This window comes from Pipra filicauda, unplaced genomic scaffold, assembly GCF_003945595.2.
Source record: "Pipra filicauda isolate LSUMZ 115617 unplaced genomic scaffold, ASM394559v2 scaffold32_size4067784_pilon, whole genome shotgun sequence".
NCBI classification, from domain to species: domain Eukaryota; kingdom Metazoa; phylum Chordata; class Aves; order Passeriformes; family Pipridae; genus Pipra; species Pipra filicauda.
In genome coordinates, this window is record NW_024104454.1 from 2,472,187 (window position 1) to 2,486,926 (window position 14,740).

The following is a 14,740-nucleotide window of genomic DNA, read 5'->3' on the forward strand; positions in this document are numbered from 1 at the left end:
TATTTGATAGGGGTTTAAACATCCTGGGGAGTTCTAGCTGCAGTCAGACACCTTGTATATGTAAGCTGTATTCATTTTGCTTCTGCAGTAATCATATTGCCTAATCCAGACTGGTCAATCTTCAGTTCTTCTTACAGATTTCAATAACTTCATGATAAATGTTATATCAGACGTTGGCTATAAATAAAAGTTGCTATGCATCTGATTTCTGGTATATTTACTTTTCACAGATACCTCACCCTCTATGACAGATACAAATGTCACCTCAATAAAAACTGGTCTGCTTGCTTGATGTATCTAGGAGTAAATTCTTTCCCTTCCCTTTACCGCGTTTTAACATGTTCTCTTTTGCCAGAAGAAATTTAAAGTAGTTTGGAGCCGATTTTTTTTTTATCTATCAATTTTATGTTGCCAAATCAATAACTCATCATTTTAAATTCCCTAAGATGTCAAGGGAATTAAGGAAAAAAATTACTATTTGGTCAGATCAACTCTTCTATTCCTAGTTTTATTCTACTGTAGTCAAAGCAAAATTTCCACTAAAGGAAGTGTTAAAAATTGCAGGACATGATCCTGGAACTGTACAGGGACCAGAACACTCAGAGGAAGGTGATTGAACATCCAGTCTTAGAAAGGGTAAATACCAGAAACAGTTCTTGTTCAGTATCAGTTGACCAGTTTTCTACCACCTATCATAACAATTTGAGGAATTAAATGGGAAATCATAATTTACCGTAATAAGAGGAGCATAATTGGAAAGAAATTAAATAATAATAGGGAAAAAAAAAGAAAAAAATGGCAGATGAACAAAGACCAACCTACTGAGAGGAATAAAAGAAAGAAGTAAATCGAAAGACTGAATCATTGGCATTCTGACACGCTAAGAGGACCAGCTTTTTGATCAGTTTTTATGAAGGCAAAATTTCACATAGCAAGTTTAAACAAAAAGAATATAAAACATACCAAATGTATTATATACAGTGTTATCAGGTGTTGGAGAGAGAAACTTAAATTGCATTCAGCAATGCAGGTGAAGGCTGCCTGCATTGAAGGCTGCCTCTTTCATGTTTGATTTCTTGGACCATTTCAGAGATCCAATGGTCTACTCTTGTCATGTCACAGTCTAGTTTTTTTGTGATATATTGAAGGAATTGCTGTTAAGTTCTCCTGTCTCTATTTGACTCTTGAGGGTTATTGACTTTGGTTCTGCCTAAGGGTTCTTTCTTCTAAGAAAAAACGCTAGAGATCTCCTGGTGCTCTCTTACCTGCTAGCAATGGGCGTTGCCAATTTTGCATGCACATGCTTTGCAACTGTAGTCTTATAAATCTCCAGCTATGTAGAGCTAGTTGTGCACATATAGTCATTCAAAACGCAAGCTTTATTCTAAGCATGGCTATCAGAATTGTTGTTAGGTGAAAAGAAACCTCAGGTTTGAGTTGAATAGCTCGTTTCATCTGTTCCAAACTCTGGGATATGCCTCATTCTCAAATGGAGATTTTCATTATGTTTAAGAACATAATTAATTCTGAAGCTGTATACCCTTCACTTAATTTGAAAGGTTTGGACTTTCCCATAAATCATGGAACACAGCTGGTTTCTTAGCCGTTACAAAACAAGCAACAAAACCAAACCCAGCATTGACTACTAGGACTCTACTATAAATACTGTGAAAGGGGCACAGTGACTGAAAATTCAGAGTCATTCATCTTAAAATAGACCAAAAGAAAGTATCTATCAAACAGACCAGCAAAATGCAACCACTTGTAAACTGACCAACCAAAGAAATGGACAGAAAGAGCTCTATTTGCTGGAACAACGTGAAACATTTGTGGTTCCCACCAGAAGCAGAATCTGGTCAGATTCAGTACTGATGTCAGATCAGTACAATTATCATTAGATTCCACTGAAGATAAAAGCCTTTTACTGAGAATATAAATTACCTTTTACCATCAAGATTTCAAGTTATATTAAAACAACACTCTTATTTTCCCTTGCCTTCAGTCAAAATGGCATTTCCAGAACAGTTCACATGAACCACAATTTAAACAGTGAATTAGAGACTGAAACATCAATCCATTAAGCTTCATATTTCTCTGAAAGCTTAAGAGTGGAGAAGTTCAAACTTCATTTAGTATGTTGCAGATGAAGATATCACAATGTCATCTCCTCTAATTTCAGTTTCTTTCCATATTTTTCCTGAGGATGTGTAACTTCTTTTCCCACTGTAAAGCCTGGAATTCAAACCATTCTCTATGGCATTAAGGTTAGATTCATAGACTTCTATAATATCTCAAGTTGGAAGGGACCCATAAGGATTATCAATTCCAACTCCCTGCTTCTCACAGGACTATCTAAAAGTAAATCATGTGACTAAGAGTGTTGTCCAGATGCTCCTTGAACTCTGCCAGGCTTAGTGCCATGATCAGTTCTCTGAGGAGTCTCTTCCGGTGACCAACCACCCACTCAGTGAGAACCCCCAATTTGAACTTCCCCTGGTGCAGCTTCATTCCATTTCCTTGTGTCCTGTTGCTGATCACCAGAGAGAGGAGATCAGCACCTTCTCCTTTGCAGCCCTTATTGAAGATGCTGTAGACTGAGATGGGGTCACCCCTCAGACTACTGTTCTCCAAGCTAAGCAAACTAAGTGACCCTAGATGCTCCTCATAAGTCTTGCCCTCAAGACCTTTAACCATATTGGTCACTCTCCTCTGGACACAGTCTAATAGGTAGATGTACTTCTTTATGTTGAGGTCCCCAAAACTGCAACCAGTACTCAAGGTGGGGCTGCACCAGTGCAGTGTAGAGTGGGACAATCATCTCCCTCAACCAACCATCAATGCTGTGCCTGATGCACTCTAGGACACAGTCGGCCTTTCTGGCTGCCCGGACACTGCTAACTCATGTTGAACTTGCCATCAACCCAGTTCCCCAGATCTCATTCTGCAGGGCTGCTTTCCAGCCTCTCTTCCTCTGATTTGTACATATAAGCATATTATCCTGTCCCAGGTGGAGAATCCTTCACTTACTCTTGTTAAATTTCATGACTGGTGATTGTTCAGGTCTCTAGTCTATCCAGATCTCACTGTAAAGCATCTCTACTCTACATTTAATATAATCCTTTGAGCCCAACCCAGCAGCCAATTGTTCACCCAGTATATTATAGACTTGATTAGCTGCGTCCTGGACATTTTGTCCAGAAGGATACTGTGAGAGAGAGTATCAAAAACTTTGCTAAAATCCCAAACTACCAGATCTACTGGCTATCCTTGGTCAACTAGACAGGCAACCCTTTCATAAAAGGAAATTAAGTTAATTAGGAAGGACTTTCCCCTCATGAACCCATGCTGGCTGTGACCAATGAATGTGTGATCTCTCAGGGTTTTTTCAATAACTCCCAAATAACCTTCTCCATAATTTTACCAGGCACTGAAGTAAGAATGACAGTCCTGTAATTACCAGTCTTTCTTCATACTATTTTGAAAATTGGGACATTTGCCAGATTCCATTCAACTGAGACCCCTCCAGACTCCCAAGACCATTGAAAAATAATGGATAGAGGCCCCACGGTAACATTGGCCAGTTCTTTCAGTATCCTGGGATGAATCTCATTGGGCTCCATAAATTTATGTGCATCTAGCTGGAGCAGTAAGTTAAGGGTCAGCTGGGAGTTTATCACCCCTCCAGTCACAGTCTTCCAACATAGATTTCTGGGTGTTCCAGGGCCCATTATTAGTGTCAAATAATAAGACAAAGAAGGCCTTCTGCTTTTTCTTCATCCTTATTTGTCAGATGACTGACCTCATCAGGTTATCAATGTTATCACATATCCTTCTCATGCTGCTAACATATTTTTGTTGTTGTACACAGTGCTGGCCAGCTTGAACTCTAATCAAGTTTTGGCTGCACTGATTTTCACCCTACAGTGGCAAACAGCATATTTGTAGTCCTTCCCTGTCACTTGTCCTTGCTGCCAATCTCCATACGCTTTCCTTTTCTACCCAACTTTTGGAAGATCCCTGTTCAGCCAAGCTAATCTTCTGCCCTGCTCACTATATTTCTGACACTTTGGAGTTGCATGCTCCTATGCTCTTAAGAGATGGCTCTTAAAAAATGACCAGTATTAATGGACACCAGCACCTATAAAAGCAGACTTTCAGGGTGCCTTACCAACTAAATGCTTCAGCAGCCCACAGTCAGCTCTCCTCATATACAGGGCTGAAGGTTTGCTGGCAGTTTTTGTCCTGATACCAATGATTTGAAACTCAACTACCCCATGGTCACTGTGACCAAGACAGTTACCAATCATCACTTCTCTCATGAGTTCATCTCTGTTTACAAACAACAAATATAGGAGGGTAGCTTTCCTAGTTGTCTTCCTTTGTACTTGCACCAAGAAATTCTCTTCAATGTGCTCCACAAATTTTCTGGACCTGTTTGTGTCCACTCTATAATATTTCCAGTTGATGACTGGAAGGTTAAAATTACCCATAAGGACAAGGGCAATTGATCAATTCCTTGTAAAATAGCTCATTTGTGATGTTGTCCTGGTTGATAGCAGACACCTAAAACAATATCTCTTTATTTGCTTTCCCCTTCGTCTTTACTCAGAGGCTCTCAACCATGTTGCTGCGAACTGTATCACACAATCCAACCCCTCCCTTATATGCAGTGCCACATCTCCACCTCATCTGCTTTGCCTTTCCTCCTGAAGAGCCAATACTGTCCATCATGACACACTAGTCACAGGACTCATCCCAACAGGTTTTGGCTTATGCCAGTGATATCGCAGCTCTGGGACTGAGGCAAAGCTTCTAGCTCCTCTTGTTTAATTTTTTGTATTGAAACCCAATACAAAGTCTGTGGCCAGATTTTTTAGTGGAGGTTGCTACAGAGGTGGCTTCTGTGAGAAGCTGCAAGAAGCTTCTTGCATGCCTGGCAGAGCCAATGCCAACCAGCTCCAGGATGGACTTGCTGCTGTCCAAGGCTGGGCCAATCAGCAATGATGGTAATGACTCTGTGATACCATATGTAAGAAGGAAAAAAGTTATTTTACAGATGTAATTGCAGCCAGAGAAGAGCCCGTGGAGGACCACAGGGATGCAGATATCCACTTGCAGCTCATGGAAGAGACCCACACTGGAGCAAGTGGATGCCCAAAAGAGGGCTGTGAACCCATGGGAAACATGCTGGAGCAGGCTCCTGGCAGGAACTTGCAGACCCATGGAGAGAGGAGCCCATGTTGGAGCAGGCAGGACTTGTGAGCCTGTGGGGGACCCACGTTGGAGCAGGCTGTGCCAGATGGACTACACCCTGTGGAAGAATGACTCATGTTGCAGCAGTTCATGGAGAACTGTTGCCAGTAGTATGGACTCACATTGGGGAAATTAATGAAGGACTGTCTCCTGTGGGTGAGACACCATGCTGGAGCAGGGGAAGGACTCCTCTCCCTGAGTAGTGGCAGGAACAACGTGTGATGAATTGACCATCACCCTCACTTCCCATCTCCCTGTGCTGCTGGCAGGGATGTAGTAGAGCTCAGGAAGGAGGGGGGTAGGGGGAACGTCCTTTTAAGATTTATGTTACTTCTCATTATCCCGCTCTGAATTTTTTAGTGATACAGTCAATTGATATCCCCAACTGGAGTCTGTTTTGCCTATGATGGTATTTGGTGAGTGATCTCTGGCACACTGTCCCACAAATATTGGCATGCCACCCCCAGGCTTTTCTCTAGTGAGCCTCCTTTCATCCCTTTCCCCCTTCAAATCTAGTTTAAAGCTCTTTCTGTGATACCTGTTGACTCCCACGCAAAGATCCTTTTCCCCCTTTGAGGCAGAATTATCACTAGAGCATCAGCAAAGGAACATTACAGAAGTTCCATGAGAGTCTACCAATATCATAGGTAGAAAATGCACCTGAGAAGACACATGAAAGACAGGCAGGGACTGACGCCAGATCCTCTGGATCTCAGAACAGTTCCAACCATAAGGAAGCTTTTCTTGTCTTTTGTTTACAGTAAATTATCTAAAATCAATTGATGCAATTTTTTGTAAAGTCTAGTGGGCCCTCATTAACAAAAAACCATGCAAACTCATTTCTTCTAGATAATAGAAAATCAAATTAAGCTAGTTCAAATTGATTAGCAACAATTTTGAGTGGAAGATTCTTGAAAAGCATATAATAAGATAAAAACTATCACCATTTGTGTAAGTGCAGAAGGCAAGACCTATGTTTACTCTCACTTTCCTGTATCAAACCTTTCTTCTATCACAAATCTATTTATAACTTCACCCAACTAATAAAGTAGTTTCTGTTCTTTTCAGAGGGGAAGGCTTCAGACTTTCTACCACAGCTACAGGTTATACAAAGACATAACTCTCAGTGGGTTACATGAGTACAGATTGGTCAGTATTCTGGTAGCTGCCAAGCCTAGCGAGGCATGGTGAAGTATGGAAATAATTTGCGAATTGCCGCAGTGGATTCTCTGAATGGTTTTAATTATTGAATGTCAGGGAGCTGGAGGGAGCTCACCAGCAAAAAAAAAGGAAGGTATGTCCCAGACACATTTGAAAGCCTAACCTAGTACTCAACCAGCCAAAACATCTATACTCCTGAGCAAAGAGAAAACCTTTCCTCGCTAAATGATTTTTGTGCTTTTTCGGTGCCTCATGAGATGTGGGAATAGATTCTTATGAAAACTTCTGCATCAAAAATCCCATTGTATTTTCTACCACTGTGATTTTCCATTGCTATATTTCTTACACACTGTATACATTAAGGCGCATTAATAAAGGAAAGCAGCAAGTCAGCCTGTCAGATATTTCAAAATGGGCCATGGGAAATGATTGGTTTAGGATGAGTGGACAAAATCAGTTTGTTCAGCAAACTTAATTTTAGCTGAGAACCAAGAAATGTCTGTACAACATGAACATATCGTAAATTAGCTGAGCTCAAAAATACACCATATAGCTGGGCTTTTGGGACAGCAGAGAAACTTAAGTGTTCTGGTGCTTCATGGCCAAACTCTACCTTTTATCATGAAGGAAGAAGCACTACAGTTACTCTGATGGTTGACAGATCTTTACTTTGCACATTCTCTCGGAATTCTGAAATGCTAGCAACAGAAACATCCATATTTAAGGCTTCAGGGGAGAAAAAGAGTTTCCACAAACACAACACTAAACCTGGAAGGTGAGATTGAAAGAACCCAGTAAAACAAGATTTAAAAATAAATAAATAAATAAAATAAATAAATAAAAATAAACATTTAAAAATAAAACTATTAACTCTCCCTGTGAAGTAACATTTTACTATGCTAAACTGTTAAATGGCTGATAAACTGTCATTTCCAGGAGTTTTAATTCCTATAAGGGATTTCTTGGAAAGTTACTGTAAACTTGTGATTTGTGTTCTCTAACAGTTCCATAGGAAGACAAGAAAAACTCTCTAAGATATAGCGTCCAAATTCTCCCTCACACATGAATGGGAACTGAAACTCAGCACAGTTTAAGAAGCTCTGGAAGATATTCAGAAGACTTCGTATGAGCACACAGACAACAGCAAAGGTTTGTGCTCGCCTTATCTACCAGTTTTCTGCCGTGCATTTCAGCACATCTGTGGAGCCTGAAAAGCCAACTGCATAACAACATCCTAGCATGAATTACCTTTTCAGTAGGTTTACCGTCTTGAGAGGTGATGTTTCTCCTCGATTCCCAAACTACCCCTGGACCTTCTCATCCTACTAGCCCATTGGAGACTGTTCCACAGAGCTGCCTGGACCCCCCCACAGCATCCACCCTGTGGAAGAAACACATATTGAAGAACTGTGATGCAGCAGTTAAATCTTCTAAAGACATATATTGAAGACATTGGGAGAGAATAACTCAGGTAGACTAAAACATGATCTAAAGCTGTCATTACACTATCTGAGAAGGGAGGAGAATTGTAGGATTACAGTGCACCCTCAATGTAATTGTATGTATGATAGAGCTACTGAAGGCACAGTTAATTGCAAGAAGACTTTAAGGCACAAACATAAACAGAGATTTCAAAGGCAATTAGTCAATAATGTGATCACCTAATCTTACAGATAACAACCTTGCCTATTAGAAATGCATTATTTTTGCATGCTTAGCAGTAATAGGAAGGGGGTAGTTACCACTATATCTCTGTAATGAGTAGTTTCATCATAGATCCATGCAGGGCATGGTGGTAGAAATTAGGTGTTTTCCTGTCATTAGTGACAGTGAAACATATCCGTGTATATCTCTTGATGGCAAGATATGCCTTCCAGCACTGGAAACTTCCTTCATCTAGAGTCTTACATGCACATCATGGTAAAAATTTAAATTGGACAGAAGTTTAAAAATTAATTGCTCTGCTAAATAATTTTGAAGTTATAGCCTGGATATAATGCACCAAATTTCTGATTCAGTCAACAAATAAATAAAGATTAGAAATAATAATGGTATCTAATATTTCATAACTTGAAAACACTGATAGGAATGAGATATGAAACTGGTCTTTTGTTTCAAATATTTTAAAAACACTGCTCATTTACTAAAGAAAAAAATCTACTGTCTCTTGTTTATGACAAGAGAAAATTGAGCAAATCATGACTTCAGATAACTCATAAGTCACTGACTTTGTTTTTCAAAGACCTGCTTGCTTTTTATTCTTTTGGCCTTGGCTGCCTAGCAACCTTCACAGAGCTTTCTCAGTCTATACTAATTCTGGAGAGTTTTCATTTATATATTTATTTATGAGAATGTCTATAAGGAGGATACAGAAACAAAGAGCTGTTTGTTCCTTCCTTCTAACACTGAATTCCAAACATGTCACCTCAGTGTCTCAGTGAAGGACACAGTCCTTGGTTTTGAAAAGAGAGGTATCTACCTTGATATTGCTTGGAAACTAAGCAAATCCCAGTTTCCAGTAGACAAAAGCTTAGTCTGTGTCAGAAGCTACTGATGTAATAGGCACTAATAATTTCTCTCCCTCACTGTTGATTTGATTCATTGATAAGCTTTTTCACACTGAAATACTAGGTGCCTGTGTAAGATTACTGTTCTCATGCAGACTGGAGCTTTTACGTAACATGAAGACAGAGTTTGTGCTACTGTACTGGGTCACCAACAGTTCCTGTATCAACCAAGCTCTGACGGGAAATGGAGATTAAAGCTGATCTGCTGTGTCCATGACTCAAAGCAGGACAATCTGGAAGTTGTGCAGGGGACTGCTTATTATAATAAGTAGTTTAAAACTGGATATGGGCTATCTGTCCCTGAACCAGCCATTAGGTTTTCACAGAAAAGCCTATTTCCTCAGGTTTGTTTTGGGGATTTTTGGGTTTTGGTTGGTTTTTATTTGTTGTTGGGTTTTATGTGTGTGTGTGTTTTTTGTTTGTTTGGGTTGTTTTTGTTTTCCTTCATTAGTAGTGCAAAATTGAGGATGCCACAGAAAATATCCCTATGCTACATTAAAAAATACTTATTTTCTTGCCAATTCTATTCAACCAGCACTTTGCAAATATTTTATGCTCTGATCAACACAACCATCTCCTACAATCAGAAAGAAAGGGGGAAAAAAAAAGAGAGAGAGAGAAAAAGATGGTCAAATATGTGCACTGAAGAGCCTAACAGGCTCTTTCAAATGAAGTGGTAAAGGCATGCCAAATATTCATAGCTTGTAGTCACATGATGGTGGTGTGGATTTTATGTCTCATTATTTCTAAGCCTGAACTCAGATGGAAAAGTTTGCATTTACTTTCGGATCAAACAGAAGCCTGAAAAATAAAAGACCAATATGTCTTGAGATATCTCAATATGCCTTAATCACTTCATTACATTTTTTTCTGATTAAGCTGACCTGAAGCTGTGTTTTGCAATTAAGAGACATGAAGAGAATCTGTGACAGAACATGAACCTGAAACCAGATCTTCTAACTTCCACTCTCAATTTCTTACTAACAGAGACATATACATAAAAATTAGGTTGTTTTAAACATGACAACACTTGTAGGATTATGGAAGCATTTGTAAATCTTGGTGTTTACGTATATGCAGGTATCAATAATAATTTACTCCAAATTTAATAGTAGGAAATAAGTATATTTAAAAAATCTTCTCAATACTGTAACAGGTAACAAACATAGATGTTGAATGGTATATAAGTGTCCAGTGAAATAAAACAGAAGAAAACATGAATCATAGAAATTATTCAAAAATAAGCTGCTGGTTAAAAGAGCATCATTTTTTTACAGCTACTTATGAACAGTGAAAATACCCATGGAAACTAAAATGTGCAAAATTATTCAATAAACAGGAGGGAGAAAGTTACTGGAAGTAAACAGAGATCTGGGATTTCTTTTTCTATTTGTGGGCTCATGATAAACAATTTTCTAAGTTCTTTTCCCTCTGTCGCTCTAAACAGTAGTACAAGTTTGTAGTTCCCAGCAGACATCTCGATTTGTACTCCTCAGAGTTATTGTAATACAAATAAATTCCAAATGTAATCCAAAATTAAGTAGTTGCTTATTGAGAATGAGTTTCCGTACATATATTAATTTTTCAAAGCCCATGATTATTGCAGCAAAACTTGAGATTGTGGTGTTTCTTCCCCTTGCTAAGTATGAACATAATTTCATATGCTTTTAAATGTTAAGTAAAACTTTCTAAAATAAACCTAATGAAGAGTACTAGAATCATGGACTTACATATCTGTTTTCTCACTTACTTTTGTGAGAAGTCTGTTTTTAATAAGTTGAAGGACATGTAAATAGACAACAGAGAGAATAATCTTCTTCCATGCACTTTTATAAAAAGTTGTTATATTAGGGTTTTCTACAGAATGAATAAAATTTAACTGTGCCAAAGCAGCTAGCAAAGGAGATTCAACAGAGAAAATGAAGTCTCAAGATACATGGAAAAATAAGTTGCAAGCGGTCCCATCCTAAATTTCAAATACTAAAATTAGGTACTTAATCTACTGCATTTAGACTAGAAAATCTCCTCTGCCATGCACTTATGCTCATAAAAGAAAAGTTATAAAAAAAAGACTAATTTTGCCTATCTTTCTTCCTTCCTCCCTCTGTTTGTCAAAAGAGAGAGATGTAAAATGCCTTAGTTTTCTGGATAGGGACTATAGTAAAATGAAATATTAAAGAAGGATTGGGAAAAGGTCATGACATAGAAAATAAAGTTTTAATTGGAAAAAGAGTAAAAGAAAATTATCATCAATATAAAAGTATAATCTTTGCTTGAATATCTAACTCACCAAGGAGAATTGCAAGAAATCTTTTGAAAGCAATTAATATTCCAGTGCTCAGCTCCTCATTTCAACTGCACTGATTTTACTTCAGACTTATGCCAGTAAATGTTCAAAATTTGGTCTAAAATCTTTAAATATTTTCTAAAAATTTATTAGGGCAATAAAAGAAAAACTCACTGAAGTTATGATCAGGTTTCAGTAACTGCTTTCAAAGTAGCTATATTTTTATAGATTGCAAAGGGATGAAAAGAGCTGCAGTAAAAGCAAGATTTATTAAAGAAAAACTAAACACAGTAGCATGTGCTACGATGACATAGTGAAGAAAATAAATAAGCAGATGAGAACAAACAGCTACACAGATCCTATTATTTTTAATAAATATCACTAACAGGGTAGTATTCAAATGACAAAAGAAAGGAGGTTGTTATACTTATTTACTGCTGGCTACTACTCAGTTGTCTGTCCAGAAGAACACAGTTTTCTTGTAGATTCAATATCTTATCTGCCTGATCCTGAAATCTTGGGTATTTTAGGATATGTGAAATAGCATTAGATTCTGTTATTTATGAATTGGAATCACTTGCAAGCTGCTAGTGAAAATGTGTGTGAGCTCTGGGTATTTACATGTTAGATAACAGGCAAGAGTAAAGTTAATAAAACAGGAAAATCATAGTGTGATATGCCCACATAAGAATTTCGACAGAGGGTACACAGAGAAAATACTACTCAAGACAGTTCCTTAAAGAAAGGTATTTGATACAAATTCATTACTACCAGTAAATATGAGGAAGTTAAGTTAAATCTCACCTCTGAATAACTGCTGACTCACTGTGCAGTAAAACTAGCTACTGGTGATTTCTTGGTGATTTGAAAAGGTATTCTTATTGGGGTTTATTCCCTTCAGTTTTTGACGTATTCTACTGTTTCAGAGCTCTCTTTTATTTTATGTGCTTATCAGACTAGAACTTTTTCACACTTCAGAAATGCCCAAACCCCCATAAACCTTGATTATTTCTTGTGAAGGTTCTAACTACATTTTTTCCTGATCTTTTAGCTTCATTAAATCTTGAGTAAGGATTATTCTCCTGCATAAGACCTATAATTTCTGTGTATACTGCACTTTTCATTTTTCTTCTTTCAAGAATGCCAGATAAAAGCAAAACAAAGAATAGTTGCATGTCTGGTATGCTAATATTTTTATACTTCTGCATTTGAGCTAAACAGATGGGGATTAGGCAATTCTGCACAGCTATCTCTCCAAAACAAGTTGAGATAAGATATAAATTCTAAATTCTAAAACAATTTTCTCACCTTTTCCATGTGATCTGCTGCAGCAAAACTATTCACTCATATAATATTGATTGGAAATGTTTTTGTACATCTAATCAATAAACGAGTTAATACGTGTTAAACCAACCTTCTAGACTATTTGTCTTGCTCAGTCTAACTCATACAAAGTGGTGAGTGATTCATTTCAGAGCAGCAGTATAGACTGAAAGGCAGACGGGTCTTTTTAATGTGAGTGTCTGTGTGTGTTTATAAACACAAAATGTCATTAAAAATGTTTTTCCCCGACAGTATTCTTCCCCATTTTAAGATCCGTTCTATTGACTAGTAATAATAGTCTCCAGATACTTGTCTGACAAACGGTTGTTTAATTTATTTTTTACTATGAAAGATTTGACCTGTTTTGTTCATCTATAAATACACATTTTTGTGCTGTAGACACAAATATGCATTTGTGTTAGCTTTCATTCCTGCTGCGTTTGTACAACACAGTGTGATATTCATAAACAGAAAGGAGATTGAAGTGAAGAACATTTGATAGTGTCACCTAGCATTTTAAACACAGCAAAATAAATAAATTAGTGCCCACTTCATCAACTGCTAAATTCAGTGTGGCTGAAATGAAACAGAGAGTGGGCCAGAGAGAAAAAAATTAATCTTATGTGAAAAAAACAACTCGTTGTCAACAAAGCAATAGAATGCTATAGAATTCAGTGCTACTGAATTCTACTGAATTCTTAATTTTAAACTTATTTCACCCTCCCTACTAGGATATCTGAAGTAACTCTAGTTTGGCAATAATTATAAGGCATTTTGCCATACCATAATGTAAGATCGTCAAAGAGTCTGCAAGGATCATTATCTCTACAAAAAAGGAAGATTACGGTCTTAAAAGATTGAAAGTCACAGAAAAATTCAGAAAGCAATTTTGAGTTAGAGACCTTTTTTGATTACAGAAAGTAATTTTTTTTTTTAAAGCAGCTAAAATTATTGGCTTTTCTTTTCAAAACTAAAACTAAAATTCTCTTAATTATTATTAACTATTATCATTATTCCTTTTTCCTATGAAATACTGTTCCCCGATGGTGTATATGTTGTTGAGCTCATAATTTTAGGAATCTTTTACCTACTCAATATCCAGTTGCTGGAGTTTTCAACCAGTAATTATAGGGGAATTTATGAAAATCAGCTTCAAAAACAAAGCACTGAAGACAAGGGGCTGGCACTAGGTGACCTTTAACGTCCCTTCTGATCCAAACTATTCTATAATTCTGTCATATGAAAGGAGTTACATGATGCTCCTACTCACTAGTTTAATTGGACAAAAGTCAGAGAGCTTCTAAATACAGAAAGTTTCAAATATATTAATAACACGAAAGACCTACTCCATTATTTAATCTATTTTCTGCCCTTTGTACCGTCAAGGTATTGCAAAAGAAGGTAACACCACTTGCTGGTGTTATACATGGGAAAAAAAAAATCCCTGATGTATCAAAAAGAAAGATTTTCAAAGATGTCTGCTTTGTGGTCGAAGAATTTCTTTCATAAGTTTTTGAAGTATATGATTTGTCTTATACTAATGAAGAATATGATTTGTTTTATAGTATATGTGTATAGTCACATAGCATTGTTGAGGTGAATATAAGGTGGAGACTGACAAGTAGGGACTGAAGCATAGCTAATGTTATTTCCTGCAACATATTGAATAGAAATTGCTGAGGCTTGCATTACTGGAAGGTGATATGCAGTGCTACTTGCAAATGAACAGGAAAAAATACCAAAATTGTTATTGAAAACTGAAAAAAAAACCCACAAAACAATCAGTGTAAAGCCATTAGAGATTAAAGACTGAAAGATTTTGAGTGCTATCACAACAGTGCAGTCAACTAGCATACTGCAAAGCAGTTAAAAATATCAGTTGCTTTCCTATCTGCAAATTGTTCATAAAATAATGATGCATTTCCCTGTTAATAATGATGTTTTTGACAAATTTCCAAAAATAAATATAGCTAAAACCAATGAAAACCTATAAATCAACAGATTGATTATGTGTGATTGGTCATATAGGTCATATAGCACAATGTTGATGGTTCGGACTGGATGATCTAACTTTAACAGATGGAAACAAGCAGGAAAGTCTCTGAACATCATTGGGAAAAGAAACTGGGGCTTTAGACATGAAAAGGAC

The 14,740-nt window shown here is 37.2% G+C and overlaps 1 protein-coding gene across 12 annotated transcripts in view; it reads right to left on the minus strand.

Annotated features, from left to right (window-relative positions):
- The window catches only part of LRRC4C (leucine rich repeat containing 4C), a 498,827-nt gene that overhangs the window by 54,074 nt on the left and 430,013 nt on the right, over positions 1 to 14,740 (minus strand). For 10 of the 12 annotated variants that reach the window (XM_039383915.1, XM_027732634.2, XM_027732632.2 and 7 more), the window contains one exon: positions 7,663 to 7,795. The exons of the other annotated variants lie outside the window; for them this stretch is intronic. The gene's annotated coding sequence lies outside the window, so the exon portion shown is untranslated. The remainder of the gene's footprint in view (positions 1 to 7,662; positions 7,796 to 14,740) is intronic. 12 annotated transcript variants of the gene reach the window in all.